We start from the raw sequence: 17,016 nt of genomic DNA on the forward strand, positions 1-17,016 counted from the left end.
TGGCCTTGATGATTGAGGAAAGCAACTTAATAAAAGGGATTTAAGAGGAGTTGAGAGAATTGAGGGAGAAAGAGAGTTATAAGGTTTGAGAGAGTTGGAGGGAGATAGAGAGAGTTTGGAGAGATATGATTAATCCAAATATGCAATAATATCTCTAAAGCATTAAAGAGACCTAATAAGAAATAAACACATCAAGAAGCCTAATATAAGTAAACCTCATTGTTAGGCATTCATAATGGCCTCCTAGGGCATTCAAACGCCTCAACCCATCTCTGACTTTTAAGCTAGGGCATTCGAATGCCTAGACTCGAGGGCACAACATTCTCAGATTAATTCTTTATTCTGCTGAAGAAAGAGTCTGAATTTAAAGAAACTATTAATATAAAAGTTCTAGATTATGACATTGTCGGATGGATCCAATTAGTTTTTTAATATTTGGACATCAAATAAATATTTTCAAATTATTCTCTTGAAACTGTGAAGAATTAAATTTAGTTTACCAAATAATTTCTAACCCACTTGAACTCTCATTAAACTATATAAGTAGATAAGATAAATAAACTCAATTTATCAAGCCCAACATTTGTATGATGTGATTCGACCTCACTTGGTTCACATCACTACTAGTTAATTTAATGCATATAGACATGAAAATGTTTAGATTGTTGATCTTAAAACTATTTCTTCTTTTAATGTTAATTATTTCTCAGCTATAAATAATAATGATTTCTTATAACATAAAATGCTTGCCCATGTTAGTATGAATTTGATTTCAAACTTTCAAAATGAGAGCGAGTTATTAGTCTTCTAAAATTCAAATTTAAAACATAAGCTTTGTGATAAATGACAAAAATGAAAACAATTAATAACATTTTCAAAGTTAAATATATTATTTATACTTCAAGACCTTTATATTTATTGTATATAAATTTATTTAGTTCGTGAAACGAACCGGGTCAGATTGGATTGCATCATAAGAATATTGGGCTTAATGGATCAAGTTTAGTTATTTTTTAATTAATTCATATTTATCTCTTATATAAAACCTTAATGTAAGTTTAATAATATCATGTAAGTTCTTAAGGCAAGTCTAATTAAGTCACGTAAGCCACTAAGCAAGTCTAATTAAGTCATGTAAATCAAAATAAATCCTAGTTCGGGTTCTATAGCCCTTTAGGCGGCTAGTCCAAGTATCACTTAATATATCCGACCTCTATGTATAGAGGGGCTGGGCTGCTTTGTTTAATCATCTAAGCATCCAATAAAAACAAACTAATCATAGCCGTTTATTTTTTTAGGAGTAGATCTAACTTAAAAATCTAATTCTATCTCCAATGAATAGCCACTGTCACCTTCACGAGTCACCCTACCTTATGGTCGTCCACGGACGTAAAAAAATTATGATACTTTTATGGGAGGAAGCCTAGCAAGTGTTGTTTAATACTTTCAGGTTATATTTTAAATTTTGATATATGAGTAATATTTTTTATATTATGTTAGGTTTATTTGTACTTATGTAATTGATAAATTGTATTTCAAAACATAATTTAAATTCATGTAATATGTCTAGATTTTATGTATGAGCATATGTATAAGTTATAAAATATTTGATAAAGAATGTTAAAGTGAAATATTAATTTTAAAATCAAAGTATTTAAAATGATTTTAGAATCATTATCGAAGTGCTTAAATGATCTCATAATGGTTAAGCAATATGAAATTTTACCAAATAGCATAGGAACAGGCACTCTGCATTCAACTGTTTAGTCTACTATTTGAATAGAGCGTTCTAATGCACTCCAAGACCGCTCGCGCACCCTACAACCATTAACATCGCGTTCGGACATACAGATAGCTTATTTTGGCCATTCAAATGCACCTTGCAAGCATTCACACATACAGAGGTTCCTATTTAGTCGTTTGTAGTGCGTTCACACTTTAAGTCATCGTGTTTGAACATACTCGGATCTCATCGAAATGCACCGACGTAATTTGCAATTTCTAGAGTTATGTGAGACCTGATTTCACTTAGATTTATTTTATCTCTAAGAGATATTTATCTTATCTTTAAGAGAATCCCTAGCGAATCTTTGAAGAAATTATTTATCTTATCTCTAAGTGATATTTATTTTATTTGTAAGGGATTTATTTTATCTCTAAGAGATATTTATCTTATTTGTAAGAATATAAATGGTTTTAATCTAATCCTAGGAGAAAGGGCTTTGGAGAACACTTTTCTACTTTAGACGAAACATGTTGAATTGTTCTCATCTCAATGCATCTACATTTGATCTGGAAGAACTACGTCTCGAGGTTTACTAAAACGAAAGGATCAACCTCGAGAATCATTGAGGTTTGAAAACCTATCACAAAAAGCAGTGTGTCACGGGGTTTAGCAAGCAAGATTAGTACAAATTGAGTCATAAGAATCAGCAGGTGATCCGTAAGCTTCTTGTTAACTACTATAGGTTTTAGTGATTGATTTTTATCCGAGTTTGAATCCCTGATTTTTTACCCGATTTTTTAAATTTTCACATAAAAACTTTTATGTTTGAGATCGTTTTATTCACGCTTTATTTTTCGCATATTATTATTGATAGTATGTAATAGATCTCATCTCCTAGAGTGTTTCTTACGTTTTTCAATTGGAATAAGAGCATACCTAAGTATTTACGTAAGTTTTAGTTTTTTTAATTGGTATCAAAGCAGGCTCTTTTAGCTTAAAGAGAGATCCTTTAGGAGATGGATTTTTTGAAAGAAGGTATTGATAGAATTCCTTTGTTAGATAGATCTACAAATTCATATTGAAAAAATAGGATGTATATTTTTCTAAAGTCTGATGAGGATAATGATATTGACATTGAATTGATGAGGCTCTTTATAAAAATAATTAAAGATTTTTTTTATAATTCTAAATGTGAAAGGAGAAGACCTAGAAGCAATTATTAAGGAAGAGTAATTCAATATTACGAATGCCAAGGTTATAGCCATATCGCTCATGAATGCACTAATCGCCTTAAGAAACGGGTAAGACTTTGCTAGCCATTTGGGATAATACTAATGACAACGCTGAATTTTAAAAAGAATTATATTGCTTTCACTATTTTATTATCTGCTGAAATTTCTAATGATTTTTTGAGTACAAATGAACATGATCTAAATATAATAGATTATGAAGATGATTTGGGATTACAACAAGCGTACTATGAGTTGTATCAAAAGTCATATAAGTTGAAAATGATAAATCCAAAACTCTTGACCAAGTTGAAAGGAGTTGAATTTGGAAAACAAAAGCTTGAAGGCAAATACAAGGAAGAGAATTGATGGGTTACGGTACCAAAAGATAGGTTACGGAATAATTCCTTTAAGATCTGAATTTATTGTAGGAAGTAATCCGCGCAACTGAAGAAAAATATTCACCAAGTATTCTACCGTAGTCAGAAAATTACGAAACCAAGTGGATTAGATTCGTAACTCCTTAATCTATAATTTTCGTAGATTCAAATTGTAACTAGGACGAAAACATGAAATAACGCGGGTGATGGTGGTGGTGATGGGTGGAGTGGATGTTAGGGTTATGGAGGGTGATAGAGATTATGGTGGATGGTGGATGTGGTTAAGGGATAAAGACGAAGAGCGAAGGAGATTAGAATTTAGGAGAGACCTTGCCAATGGTAGAGGTGGAAGGTTGGTGAAGAGAGAGGAGGGAGAGAGAATAGAGAGAAGATAGGAGGCAAGAAATTAAATAATTCAATAGCATAATGAATTTAGCTACCATCCACACCTTTATAGAGACTAACCAAAAGCCCTAATAACAATAATTAACCCTAATCCTAGTGCAATCCCGCCGATCGCGTTCGAACACGCCCGATCGCGTTTGAATGCACAAAAGACGTTATCTATATGTGCGAACGTAATGCATGCGTTTGAACGCGATGTTTGAATGTGTTCGAATGCGCTTTTTGCATTCTCTGTATTTGCGAACCTAATGCAGGCATTCACAAGGGCGTTCGAACGTGACCCCTCCTGCGTTTGAACGCAACCTACAAAAATTTTATTTTAATGAAAATAAACAACTAATGCAATAAGAAAAGACCATAACTAAATGTATTGGCCCACCACGCTTCCCCCATCTTGCCCTTAAGGTGAAAAATCAGGGAAACGCTCCAAAATGTCAGTCTCCAACTCCTATGTCGCCTCATTCAATGGCTTGCCAAGCCACTCAACTAGAATCTCCATTTCTAATCTGGTACCATGTCGTCGTTGACGCCTAGCAAGTACACGAAATGGCTCTAGGATCTTTGTCTCCCTTAATGGCTCCGGTAGAACTGATCCAACGACCTCATGATCTCCAATCTACTCCCTCAGTAATAAGACATGGAAGACAAGATGCACTCTCGACTCCTCGGGCAACTCCAAACTATATGCAACCAGACCAATACGCTCTAACACCCGAAACGGACCGAAGTAGCGATGTGCTAACTTCTAGTTTTGCATCGGACGTAAGGTCACCTGTCGATACGGTTGCACCCTCACAAATACCTAATTGCCGATGTCAAACTCCTGCTCCCTATGGCTACGATCATAAACTTGCTTCATATGGTTTTGAGCAAGTTTAAGATGAGCACGCAACCTCCTCAATATGGCATCTCTATCCATTAAGGCTAAGTCCACCTCCGTCAGATCTGTAGATGCCACTGGATCATAAGCACGTAACGTCGGAACCGTTTGTCCATACACCACCTCAAATGGAGTCATGACAATGCTGCTATGGTAGGTGGTGTTATAAAACCACTTCGCCTATGGTAAGAACTCCAATTATCGTCTCAGCATTTTTCAACAAAGCACCTCAAATACTATTTAATGCCTCGATTATATCTGATCAGCCTAAAAAATATTCAACAAAAAAGTGAGAGGAGCAGCGATCTTGCCATACCTGGTGATGAAACTGCGATAATATTCGGTCAGCCCCAAAAATCCTCGCAATTTAGTGGTGGTAATAGGAATAGGCCAAGTGGTCATGCATGCTACCTTTTGAGGATCTGCCGCTACACAGGATGCTACCTTTTGAGGATCTTGCCATACCTTTTGATGGGTTCCAATACCAAAAGATAGGTTATGGAACAATTCCTTGAAGATCTGAATTTATTACAGGAAGCAGTCCGCGCAATCGAGGGAAAATATTCACCAAGTATTTTTTCTGTAGTCAGAAAATTACGAAACTAAGTGGATTAGATTCGTAACTTGCTAATCTACAATTTTTATATTTACGCCCTTCACATATTCGAATTGCAACTGGGATGACAATACGAAATAACGCGGGTGATGGTGGTGGTGACGGGTGGAGTGGATATTAGGGTTATGGAGGGTGTTAGGGTTTTTATTTATTGGCAATTTTGTACAAAATATTCTAAGTGTATTCTTTCATGTATTTGAGCTTTACACAAGTCTAGAATATCACTGGTGTGAAGAATTGCAAGATCATTGGAGAAAAGCCTCGCGTTCACAAGCGCGTTCGAACGCGGGCACTGCGTTCACACAGACAGAGAGCCGCGTTCACAAGCGCGTTCGAACGCGGGCACTGCGTTCACACAGACAGAGAGCCGCGTTCACAAGCGCGTTCGAACGCGGACTGGTGCGTTCGAACGCACGCGTGGGTTCTTTAAATATTGCGTCCGAACCCAAGGGTTTCATCTTCCATTCTCCAAACCCTAAAAACCCTTCATTTTCCCCTTCTCAAATCTTCAAGATCTTGGTGTTTTTCATCGAATTTTTCACTTCAAATCCTTTTTGGGGGTCGATCTCCTCCGGATCTAGTGTCTTTCAACCAAAATTTTGAGTTTCTCCCCACATTTGCAAGGTATGATCATCCATTATTCTTTTTCAATAAACTTGCTTGATTTTGAGTGATTTGTGCGTTCTCAACTTTTGATCACGTTAATGTTCCACTCTTGATGGTTCTTATGAGATTGAACGTGATATCTTAGCATTTTTCAAGTGCAAGATGTTTTTCCTTTTGGGGCTTCATGGTTTTTACCATTTTTCTTTGGATTTCTTGCTATTTTTTTTTGGTTGCTTTCGGAGATGTATTGAATATTGAAACGTGTTTTCTTTTCAAGAATGCCTAAGAAAACGACGGTGACCAAGAAACCAAGGCCGCCTTCCTCGCCATCCTCGGCTCCCAAGTTTTCTTCAACAACGGCTGAAGGTCGTTACAAGCATAATTTTGGCACCCGTCCTGTTATCTGTGAAAGACCCGTAGTTATATCTGATTTTTCTGAGTTGGGGATTGAACAGATCTTTACTGAACGTGGATGGTTATCAGTGTGTCGGATGAGCGGGACTGCTTATGTGGAAGTTGTTCGAGAATTCTTTAGTAATGCCACGATTTTCGATCACTGTATACGTTCTACTATTCGTGGTGTATCTATATACCTGGATTCCGATGTTATTCGTGCTGAACTGAGTTTGCCTAATGGTGAGTTTCAGTATCCGACGTCTGCTCCACTCCCTGATATAAATGACTATGCCGGTATAGTCCTGATCAAAGGGGAACGTTGGAAAGGTAACATGATGCCGCATGCAAGGCTGACATCTGTGGCTCGCATGCTTCACCTCTTTTGTCTGTACAATGTCACCCCCAAGACTCGACATTCCAGCATTAGTTTGGATCGTGCGTTCCTTCTTCATGCCATGTTATCGGGAGTCTCTATTGACTTAGCTGCAGTGATCTATGATTCCATTCTCTCAGCTGCACAGAAAGAAGCACCTCGTGAGGGATTACCTTTTGGCATTTTTCTTACCACTTTGTGCACTCAGAGTGGGGTGCGAGTAGATGCTTCGGAACCTTCTCTTACTTCGCAGAAACCATTGGATCGGATTACTCTGAAGCGGAATCAAGCTCACGACCAGACGTCTCCTCTCAAACCGTCCTCTTCCGCCGCTGGTCAGTCATCGCATCTCGACAGTTCTGATGAAAGCTCTGCCGATGACTCATCTCCCACTGAGGGGGAGTTACCACAGTACTCGGACCGGTTCGATCAACTTAGTACTCAAGTGCAGGATCTCTATTCCGCGGTGAATGATCTACGTACTGAGCAAGTCCATCAGGGAACTGTACTTGATTCCGTGTTGACGATTCTTCATCGTCAGTTTCCTCCGAGTTCCTAGTCTTTGGCATTTGTGCCAAAAAGGGGGAGAGTGTCTCAGTGTTTAAGTGTCTAGGTGTGTAGGGGGAGTATGGGCATAGGGGGAGTTTAGTGGAGTTTACTTGATGGTTGAACTTGGCATTTGAATCTTAACTTAACTTGAAGTAATTGTGATAACGTGTGTTTAATCTTTGTCTGTTTAAATTTTTGCTCTTGTGATAACTTGTGTTTTGATTTTTTTTATTTCAAGTTATTTTCACTTGATCTTGGATTGGTATATGTTTCCTTGCAGGGATTGATGTGCAAAATATTCTAGACTTGTTGATTGCTCAGTTTGAAGTCATTGTAATATCTTGTAACCTAAGTGTTTTGTCACAAATTGCCAAAGGGGGAGATTGTTAGGTTTTTTATTTATTGGCAATTTTGTACAAAATATTCTAAGTATATTCTTTCATGTATTTGAGCTTTACACAAGTCTAGAATATCACTGGTGTGAAGAATTGCAAGATCATTGGAGAAAAGCCTCGCGTTCTCACCGCGTTCACAAGCACGTTCGAACGCGGGCACTGCGTTCACACAGACAGAGAGCCGCGTTCACAAACGCGTTCGAACGCGGGCACTGCGTTCACACAGACAGAGAGCCGCGTTCACAAACACGTTCGAACGCGGGCACTGCGTTCACACAGACAGAGAGCCGCGTTCACAAACGCGTTCGAACGCGGGTACTGCGTTCATACAGACCGAGAGCAGCGTTCACAAACGCGTTCGAACGCAACCTGAAGAATTCAAGCTGTCACGTTCGAACGCACTTGGGCCCGTTCGAACGCACCTAAGATTAAGTTAGGCCGTTCGAACGCACTCGGGCCGCGTTTGAACGCACATATGAAGTTTGCGATTTATTGGATTTTCGTGAGTACGAATATGACTTGGATTTGACTCTATCTTGGAGATCATATATAAGGATAGTGTTGCCCTAACCTAGGGTGGTTGAAGAAGATTATTCAAGGAGACTTTTTGGAGGCTACATCGGTTCTTCAACAAACAATGCCCTTCGCATCTACAAATCTTAATCTTTCGTCTTAAGGGCTATCTAGACGAAAGATCAATCTCGAGGGCTACTGAGATTGGACTTCAATCACAAGAAGCAGTGAATCGTGGGTTCTAGCGATCAAGACTGAGAGGAACAAAGTCGTTTGGATCGACGGGTTGTTTTGTGAGTCAGTCTTGTAACTGCTACTATCATAGTGATTGGTTTTGATCCGAGTTTGGATCCGTGGTTTTTTCCCGTTTGGGTTTTCCACGTTAAAATCTTGGCGTTCATCTCTACTTTCATTTTTTAATATTTCTTCCGACTTTTATTTAAGCGAACGAGAAATATCATTGCCTAGAGGTTAGATACATACGTGTGTTTGGGGTTTTTCAATTGGTATCAGAGCGGGTTCTCTCACTCTTTGAGAGAGATCAAATAGGCATGGATTTTCATAGAGATGGACCCTCATCTATTAGACCTCCTATTCTAGATGGATCAAATTATGGATATTGAAAAGCTAGGATGAGAGCTTATTTGAAGTCTATAGATGAGAGAGTTTGGATGGCCATTATGAACGGTTGGAGTCCACCAATGTACATGGTGAATGATGAGTTAGTTGAGAAACCAATTGAGTCATGGGATAAAACAGATTATGAAAAAGTTGGCTGGAATAGCAAAGTAATAAATGCAATTTTTAGTTGTGTTTTCTCGGAAGAATTTAGAAGAATATCTACTTGTGAAATAGCAAAACAAGCCTGGATGATTTTAGAAACAACTCATGAAGGTACTATGGCTGTAAAACTTTCGAAACTTCAGAGGTTGACTACTAATTTTGAAACCCTACGTATGGAGGAGAATGAAACATTTGATGAGTTCTATGCAAAGTTAAGTGATATAGTCAACTCCAGTTTCAACCTAGGAGAGAAAATTCCCGAAAATAGAATTGTCCGTAAGATCCTTAGGTCTCTTCCAGAAAGGTTTCAGGCGAAAGTTACAGCTATTGAGGAAAGTAAGGACATTGACTCTATGAAAGTTGAACAATTGGTAGGAAATCTACAAACATTTGAGTCCAGTCTTTCAAAACCGAGAAAGTCCAAAGGGATAGCTCTATCCACTGTTGAACAAAATTTAGAGGAGTCTGAAGATGAAGGTGATTTAGATGTTGAGATGTTGGCTATGTTTGTCAAAAAGTTCAATAAATTCTTTCGGAAGCCAAACAAGTTGAATACTGAAAAGTTTGAAAAAAACAAAACTTTTGTGAAAAAGAAGAATACTGTGACTTCGAATACAGGTGGTAGCAACAACAATGTCAAACAGAAAAATAAGAATTCTGAAAATAAAGTTCAATGTTTTGAATGTTCTGGTTTTGGACACATCGCACAAGAATGCCCTAATCGTCTTAAGAGAAAGGGCAAAGCTATGAAAGTTACTTGGGATGATTCAGATGAATCTAATGATGATTCTGATAAAGACGAAGAAAACTTTGTAGCCTTTGCCTCTTCTCTGCTTAATACTGACTCTGTTGATGATACTGATAATACAAATGATCTTGATATGCTACCGGCTGAGGAAGATGAATCTGAAATTCAAAAGGCATATAATGACTTGTACCTGGAGTCGTTTAAACTCAAGAAAAGCAATCTTAGACTACTTCAACGACTCAAGGAAATTGAACTAGAAAGAATTCAATTTGAGGAGAAGTACAAATTGGAGCTTGAACATGTCAAAGACCTTTCTGAACAACTTGACAATGCGAAAAATAAAATGAAGGCTGATGAAATTGAACTAGAGCGATTGCATAAAGAAGTTACTTTTCTAAAAGGGAAGAACAAACTGGACGAGATTCTAAAAGCTCAGATCTCTAGAAAAGACAGGTATGGTGTTGGATATACTGGTAATTCAAATAATAATAAAACTGTTTTTGTTTCTGCAGGTAAACAAAAGAAAGAATACCTGAAGCCATCAATCGTATTTTCAAAGCAATCCTGGATGAATCCTTCAAAATTGAAGTTGAATCTACAAACTGGTGAATCTTTGACGGCACCAAAGGTAAACTTTAGTCACACTCCTCGACAAAAGGTGAGTAGAAAAGGGTTTGTTCCGACATGCTATCATTGCGGCATTCTAGGGCATATTCGACCTCATTGTAAATTTTTGCAAAAACCTAGAACTGCTTTCATTTATGGGAGGAAAACAAAAACCATATGGGTCAAGAAAAGTGATTTGAAATGTTATGTTGTGCATACAGCCTTGAAAGCTTTAAATTCTGATTTATGGTATTTAGACAGTGGCTGTTCAAGACATATGTCGGGTGACAAGTCGTTATTTTCTAATCTTGAAAAACATGAAGGGGAAGTTGTGACATTTGGAGATGGTAATTCATCAAAGGTAATAGGTAAAGGAAAGGTAAGTACTCTAGGGATTCCTAGTCTCGAAAATGTTCTTTATGTTAAGGGCTTGAAAGTAAATCTACTAAGCATCAGTCAATTTTGTGATGAAGATTATGAGGTAAAATTCTTCAAAAATGATTGTACTGTTCTAGATCATGATGGTAATGTTATATGTTATGGATCTAGAACATCTGATAATTGCTATTCCACTAATCTTATTAACCTTCGAGGTCAAAAAACCTGTTTTTATAATCCTCAAGATGGCAACTTGCTCTAAGGAAGAAAGCAACAACAATCGGTTAGAAATCTTCGATAAATCTCATATTTTTAATATCTTCTAATCGTTACAATTTGTCAAAATTCATCTGGAGCTTCAAATATCTTCAATAAGTATTTTTCCTCAACTTAGAATTGTTTGGTTTATATATGTATAGAGAAAAGATCAAAAATCCAATCTAAGTTAGACAAAACTGTTCAAATCCGAATCGAGCATTTGTACATCCAAAAGACTATCCAAATGCCCTGCAATTTCCTGCTTTCAGATAAAAATGTTCGAACGCCCTAAGGTCTGTTCAAATGGCTGAGCGGACAATTAAATGAAAAGTGGTAATTTCAAAACCTTTGGATATTTTCTTTATATTACTTTAACCATTATGACACCGTTTGGGCAAATTTAAATGGGACCTTCATATTGCCTAAAACATTGTAAAATTTTCAAACAAAGTCCTAATAATCTAAAAATATTTTTAAGTCATTTTAACTCTTATAAAGTGTGTCTTAAATATAAATTTATGCCTCCTATAGTCGTACTATGTAAAAAAAATACTTCCCATTAGATTTTTTTGTACACGAAATTCCAATCAATCTCCACCTATTCTCCTATTTTACTAATTAGGCCACCTAGCATTTCATTTACTAAATACGTTTTTGTTTTATTAGAACTAAATACGTTGCCTTTGAAGTCTCCCTTGGTGTACAAAAGCGTTCTGCTTCTAAAACCGGTCATCTGTTGACATCTAATGCAAGAAGCCTAAGAACGAGTGGATGAATTCTAATTTGGCGTCACAGGTGTTCATCCTATAACAGAATTTCAATTCTCTCCGTTTAAATCAAACTCCCGTACCATCCCTCTTCAAAGTGCCGTGATATCAGGGTGCAGACCATGAGCTTAGCCACAGTGGCAGGAGGGGACCACCTCCACGCGGTTTTAAAAAAAAAACACTTTACATTTTATTTATTTTATGATTTATATAACTAAGAATTTTATAATACGATATCTCATTTTTTTTTTATAATTCTCATTTAATATTCTGATGTTATTTTGATTGACATTGACTAAGTTACTAAAATACTGATACTATTCTCTCTTATTTTTTATATATCTCCACCATTTTTGACTTACCTCTTTATCGTTGCAGTCGTTATTGTTGCCACTGCCACTGTCACATTTTCTTGATCTTCTTTCTCTTCTTTTTTTCTTCCTCAAAGAAAAAAAAATAAAAAGAGAATAAAAAATAAATAATTTAATTATTTATAAATTATTTTATATATTATAACGGATATTTTTTTCTCTAGTGTGAATCACCGAATATATAAAATATAATGGTGATTTACAAAAATCCGTTTCAAAGAAGAGTACCTTGTTTAAATGTCGTGATATTTGGGTGTAGACCCTTGACCATTTGACGCCTGTACAGAACAACTTCCAAATATCCTAGTTTAACCTTTTTTTTTTTTTTTAAAGAAACTTTTCAAAAAGAAATCCTTGACTTTCGGATTAGCTGCCGTGCAATATAAATACAAAATCTCATCAAATTACAGAATTTTTTTTTGATCATTGACATTGTTTTCTTATTTAAATGCAATACATATTCTTAGTTAAAAATATTACTAAACAATATAACATTTCACTGGCTTCCTAACAATAAATCGGTCCTTTTGACCAAACTAGACCTATTTTGTAATTTATTTATCAAAATAGATCATTCCTAAACTTAAATACCAAAAGTAAATCTATTTTAACTATATTTTTAAGTAAAACGTTTAACTGTTAAGTGTTTTACCAAAAATACTGGTAAGATTTACGTTTTGTTAAGTAAAACACTAATTTTTATCAGCGTTTTCTTAAGTAAAATGCTAATTTTATTAATATTTTTGTTAAACCGCTTTAGATAACGCTTCATATCCCTTAGACTAGAAAGCTCTTTACTTAAAATAATACTTAAAAGTTAAGTATTTTTATTAGGACTAAATTAAAATAAACTATTTTTAGTATTTAAGTTTAGAGGTGAGATATTTTGATAAATAAATTTTAAAATAGATTGGTCAAAAACTCTGGCTAACTTGCTGACGTAGATTGGTGTGAAGTATTCCGGTGTACGTACGGGTTGCGCATCCCGTTGAAGAGGATTCGATTCCTTAGTTAATGGGTGGGAAAGCTACCACTAACCAAATAAGAATTACCCGTAAAATTTCGAAAGAAATAAAAATAAAAACTACCCGTGCCGAAATGGCCTATAAATAAATGGGGGGGTTTGTTCCTCCCCTTATGGTCGTCTTCATTCCCACGTCTTTGTTATAATTCTAAGAATGAAGACATCCCTCTTCCTCTTGCTTGCTATTATCTTTTGCCTTGGCATTAGCCGGGTTCCGATGGTGTCGTCCGCCACTTGCGACGTTAATCAGCTGAGCCCGTGCGCCGGCGCGATCTTGAACTCTTCTCCGCCCTCCTCCTCCTGCTGCGCCGCGCTGAATTCGCAGAAGTCTTGCTTGTGCCAGTATGGGAAAAACCCGAGCTTTAGGGGGTACATACGCAGAGGACGCCAGGTGATTGCTCAATGTGGAGTGAAGGTTCCGAGTTGTTGAATCGGGCATGAATAATAAGCGTACATTGCTAGATCTCTCTCGTATAGAGAGCAGCTAAGTATACTATGTTTAAGGTTATTTTACTATGTTGGCTTCTCCTCATGTGACATATGTCTATTGCTTACTCGATGTACTCGTTGATGAAGGCTTTGTGATCGGTATGTAACTCTGCTTCCTCAAATATAAGCCTCAGGCTATTCGTCTCTTTTCCTTATTTTTTATTTATTTCCTCACAAGAAAAGTAACAAGGAAGAACTAACGGAAAACTAAAGACCTTAGCAAATATAAAGAAATATAGTTTAGAGAATTTAATTGTAATTATCTCTTTAATTTATTTATTAAAATCTTACCTAAGATCTAACATACTTTCCCAGAAATATTATTCTATAGTATTACTTTCATTCAAGTCAACTATGAATTTGCATTGACCATATTAATCTGCACAATTAATACACACACATATATAGCCATATACCAGATTAGAAGTAATATTGCCATAGCTATTAAGATCGGACTAGACTTTGACCCTATCAGAGGTGGTGAGGTCACTAGATTATGGGTTCAACTAGTGGTTCATTTGATCAATCATTAGTTTTAAAAAAATATTATATAAATATTTTTAAATATTCTAAAAATTTAAAAACTATAAAAAATAGTATAATTATATGTATATCTTTCAAAAACCTATATATTTATATAGAGACCTTAAAGTTAATTTTCTAATTGAGTTATTTGATAGAAAAAAATAAAAATACTATTAACTAAGACAAATATTTGAAAATTAAAATAAAAGTATTCTTATCTTTCTACATATAAATTGTTTAAATTTTAATGGCAGTGGAAATTAATGCCAATTTGTTTAAATTAAAGTATAAATTATGTTGGTTTAATATTGATTTATAGTGTGCAAAGATAAACGAGTTCATCTTTATTAAAGTCAAACTAACTTATCAAGGTTGATATAAATCAATGGTCATTATGTATAATTGAGTTGTGGTCACATATATGGGTGTAATCGAGCTGTGTTGTGCTCGATCGTAGTTTTGATTAAGTTTGAATTGAAAATAATTTCGACCTTAGATTTATGATTAAGCTTGAACCGAAATTATTTTAATTTAAACTAATTTCGGGCAAATTTTAGAATATAACGAAAGTGTACTATAATAAAGGAAGTATTACTCATATGGTATATATAATAATATATATTATTTATGTAACGCCCCCGCCCGGCACGGGCACGTGCACGCACACGCGCCCACATGGCACGCGCGGCGCACGCGACAGGTCGGGCGGGGCCCGTCACGCACAGATACACTCCTGTGCACATACGTTCATGACATCATCAAATAACACCTACTAACATATCCATGATCACATAATCCATCACCAAATAAATCATACTCTTAACCAAATAAACCTGTTAACATATGAATATCAAAGTCCACAATAATATACACTAGACCGCTACATAATCTGGCAGGACCCACACAGGCCACAACAAACCATCAAGATACAACTAAAATAACTAATACAAGGGTACACTATGATTCGACCTGTATTATACAAATCATTGTCTAATACAAAAGAGTACAAATATCAAATATTGGTACAACTCGATTTCTATATAAACTATCATCTATACCATCTCGTATCTATAGCTCACCTCATCTTCGCTCTAAAATATCTTCTCAAGTCGCTATCACGTACCACATATCTGAGGGGTTAGAAAAGAAATAAAGAGAGTCATGAGCAAAAGGCTCAGTGAATAGACCTTACTCCGAATCAGTGATGCCAAACAGAGAGTAAATCATGTACTGGATAATATGAATCAGAAAGAGTATCATGTCATGAATGAGTATATGAATGTATCCTCAATAATATATAAATGAAAAGTAGATAACACGTCATAACTGATAAAAGTATATAATCCTCGACTATGAGTAAACAAATCTCAATGTCATCTATTATCATAACTCTCTCTCAAATATGACATATGATGCATGCCGATCATGACTATGCTATGATATCAAATGCAACCATATATGATGCATATTGACCACTCGATAATCAGGTAACCGAATGATAATGAAATCATATGCATTTCTCAACATCACGATCATCACCGACATCTCGGTATAATATCATCATACTAGACCACTGTGCACAGTCAACACCCGGTACCCGGTCTCAACATCATGCCCAAAGGCTCCGAGCATACTCTGCAATCCGCAAGGAGTATCTCAAATATAACCATACCCTGCCATCCGCTAAGGGTATCAACATCCATCCAGACCGGGCACCCCACATAGTTGATAGAAACCTCGTGAGGATAACTCGCCACATATGCCCTGGCGAACGGCATGTGTCCGATTGTCTGTGCGCACAGACTCAACTGACCTCGGACATGGGCCACGAGATATCGCATATCAGCGACCATAATCATCAATCCAGGCACCCCTAACCCTGGCGCCTACTCGGGTATTCCCACGCTTTCTATCAACTATCCTATCAATCATATTTCATGCTTTCTTTTTAAATGACAGATCATATGCATATATCCAGTACAATAACGAGTCAATGCATAATAGGAATTTAGGTGGAACAGGAATCAAGAGAAAAATACTGCAATGTAGTCTCCAACCATGTATCTAACACATGCATACTCTCGCTAGTCTATCACATGCACACTCATACTAGAAATCATCTCGACATAAAACCATAACAGTATAATCATCTCCAACCATCCTTATTTATCATTATCATACTTATATCAAAGATCAGCCTAATTACATGCATGATAAAAATATGCTCGACGGTAATCATCTCTAGATAAAGTCATATAATCATGCTGGAGGCCAAAACATGCATGTACATAATATATAATATAACCTAATTTGAGAAAGGGATCTAGGGGATAAGACTACTCACAGTCTGATCAGAAGATACAAACCACGCATCTCTCACGTCCGTCAGGTAACCGAGTGACACTCATCGCTAGCAAGGTCCACGGGGTCTCAAATAAGGGGTTCGGGATCGTCTGAAAATGTTTAAGTAACATAAAGTTAGTTGTTTATCCCATTATAATCCGTTCGAGTAAAATATGATGATTTATTAGATTTTAGAATTTCTACTTATTTTTATAATTGGCTAGATTTTTATTATAAATAAAATATAAATATAGATAAAAACCTAATTATAATTAAATTATATCTTGATTAATTAGGGACTATGTAGCCATTATCTTCTTTGTTACAAAATAATAATGTATAATAAATTAATAGAATTACTTAAAAAATGTATATCATAAGAATATTAGAATATAAATCTAATAATTATAATTTACAAATTTATCTATTAATCTAATATACATATAAGTAAGTAAATAAATAAATATAAGTATTACCTATATTTATGCCTAATTAATCATTAATTATAAAAATTATCATTAATAAAATTACATTGAAGGATATATAATATTATTAAAATAGTTAATGCTAAATAATCTATTTGCATTAATTAAGAAGCAAAATACTTAAATAAATAACATAAATAAACTAATTAATTAATAATTTAATTACAACTG

The sequence above is a fragment of the Typha angustifolia genome, chromosome 8 (assembly GCF_048772165.1).
Source record: "Typha angustifolia cultivar Huaian chromosome 8, ASM4877216v1, whole genome shotgun sequence".
Taxonomy (NCBI): Eukaryota; Viridiplantae; Streptophyta; class Magnoliopsida; order Poales; family Typhaceae; genus Typha; species Typha angustifolia.